At 34.0% G+C, this 2570-nt stretch overlaps 1 non-coding gene across 1 annotated transcript; it reads left to right on the plus strand.

Annotated features, from left to right (window-relative positions):
- The first annotated feature begins 1010 nt into the window (after positions 1-1010).
- On the plus strand, positions 1011-1201 carry LOC150012754 (U2 spliceosomal RNA). The gene has a single exon (XR_016510954.1). It is a non-coding gene; the product is annotated as a U2 spliceosomal RNA (small nuclear RNA).
- The last annotated feature ends 1369 nt before the right edge of the window (positions 1202-2570 follow it).

The following is a 2570-nucleotide window of genomic DNA, read 5'->3' on the forward strand; positions in this document are numbered from 1 at the left end:
TTTTTACAGCTGTATGTTATATGGGTGCCTGTTCCTGGGTCTGGCACTCTGGGTTGGAAGACCAGCCTGGGGTTTAGGCTTCACAGCTTTCACGGGGAACCTCCTGCAGCCGAGACCTCCCCTCTTAATCTCAGCTGCCACCAGTGGAAGCAGGGCTAGCACCCTTTGCATCTCTGCCCTTCCTGCAAGTCTCAAGGTGGCTTCTGCCTTTCCTTCATTATAAGTCTTCTCTTCAGATAGTCTTTAGTTGGTTATTCAGGGTGATTGTTCTCTAATTTTGTTGTATTTCCTGACAAAAGCTTTTATGTCCTCCTCTGGGTTTTAGCTATGACTTTCACCTAAGCCTTGATTGTGTTACTTTATTTCTCTTCACTTCATATGAACAGACACATATATAATCTTCCAGTCCTTTTTAATCAACTACAGGAAACCCGAATAATGTAGAATGTTCCTAATTCATAGGAAGGCACATTTTTGTTTCTAACAGAATAACATTACTAATTTTTTTTGTTTTTATTAAGGAATAATTGACATATTATATTAGTTACAGATGTACAATAAAATTATGTTATTTGAATATATTGCAAAATGATCACCACTACAATATCTAGTTAATCTCTGTCCCCATATATAGGTACAATTTCTTTTCTTGTGAAAAGAAAAGAACTTTTAAGATCTACTCTCTTAGCAACTTTCAAGTATATAATACAGTATTATTAATTATAATCACCTTGCTTTACATTGCAACTCTATTACTTATTTTACAACTGGAAGTTTGTGCCTTTTGACCTCCTCCACCCATTTTACACACATCCTTCCCTCAGCCTCTGGCTCTGGCAATCAGTTCTCTGTATCTATGAGCTTATTTTTCATTTTTAGAATTCATACATGTCAGATTATACAGTATATGTCTTTGATGTCTTCACAGTCCATCCAATTGTCAAAGTGGCAGGATTTCTTCCTTTTTAATGGATGAATAATATTCCATTGTATTATAAATACCACATTTTATTGCTTCTTGGCCTTTTGGCTAAGATTAAGTGTAGTATTTGTTCTTATAAATACCACATTTTTAAATCCACCTGTTGATTGACACTTATTCCCATGTCCTGGTTCTTGTGAATAATGCAGCAATGAACATGGGTGTGCAGATATTGCTTCAAGACAGTGCTTTCATTTCCTCTGGATTGCTGTATTATATGGTAGTTATATTATTAAAAATTTGTGGGGAACCTCCATACTGTTTTCCATAGCAGCTGTAACAATTCACGTTCCACCAATAGAGCACAGGGTTCATTTTTCTCTACATCATTGCCAAAATTTACTTCCTGTCTTTTTGATAATACCTCACACATGTTAGAATGGCTATTAACTCATAGTTTGACTTGCATTTCCCTGATGATTAGTGCTGTTGAGCCACCTTTTCATGACCTCGTTGGCCGTTTTTGTGTTTTCTTTGGAAAAGTGCTTACTATGCCTATTTTAAAATCAGGTTACTTGTTTTTTGCTATTGACTATTTGGATATTAACCACTGATCAGATAAATGGCTTGAAAATATTTTTCCCATTGTGTAGACTGCCTTTTAATTTTGTTGTTTCTTTGTGCAAAAGCTTTGATATAGTCCCACTTGTTTATTTTTGCTTTTGTTGCCTTTGCTTTGGGTGTCAAATAAAAAAAAAAAAGACCTCATCACCAAGGTCAAGTTCAAGGAGTGTATCATCTTTGTTTTCTTATAGGAGTTGTTTGGTTTCAAGTCTTACATTCTAGTATTTGATCCATTTGAGTTAAATTTGTGTATAGTATAGGACAGAGGTTCAGTTTTTACTCTTTTGCATGAGACTCCAGTTTTACAACATTTATTAAGATATTGTCCTTTTCCCACTGTATATTCTTGCCATCTTTGCATTAATTGACTATATATGCATGAATTTACTTATGGGCTCTATTCTGTCCTACTGGTCTATGCACCTGTTTTTCTGACAGTACCATACTGATTTGATTATTATAGATTTTTGGTAGGGTTTGAAATTAAGACGTGTGAGTTCCCCAGATTTGTTCTTTTTTCCCCCTCAAAATTGCTTAGGCTTCTTATAATATTTTGTGCTTCCATACAAATTTTAGAATTTTTCTTTCTAATTTTGTGGAAAATGCCATTGGAACTTTGAGAAGTATGCCACTGAATCTATAGATGACTTTGAGTATTATGCTAATTTTAACAATTTAATTCTTTCTGGCCATGAAAATGTAATATCTTTGCATTTACTGTGTCATCTTCAACTTCTTTCATGAATGTCATACAGATGTTTTTACCTCCTTGATTGTATTTTATCCCTTGTTTTTGATGCTATTGTACAAAGAATTGTTTTATTTCTTTATCAGATATTTGTTTGCTTGTGTATAGAAACACACCTAATTTTTGTATGTTGATTATTTGTCCTGCACCTTCAAATTTATTAGTTCTAACAGGTTTATTTGGTGGCGTCCTTAAGAGTTTCTACAGAGAAAATAATATCATGTGCAGAGACAGTCTTGGTTCTTCTTTTCTAATTTGAATGTATTTTATTTCTTT

The sequence above is a fragment of the Furipterus horrens genome, unplaced genomic scaffold (assembly GCF_987537825.1).
Source record: "Furipterus horrens unplaced genomic scaffold, mFurHor1.1.pri manual_scaffold_4, whole genome shotgun sequence".
NCBI lineage: Eukaryota > Metazoa > Chordata > Mammalia > Chiroptera > Furipteridae > Furipterus > Furipterus horrens.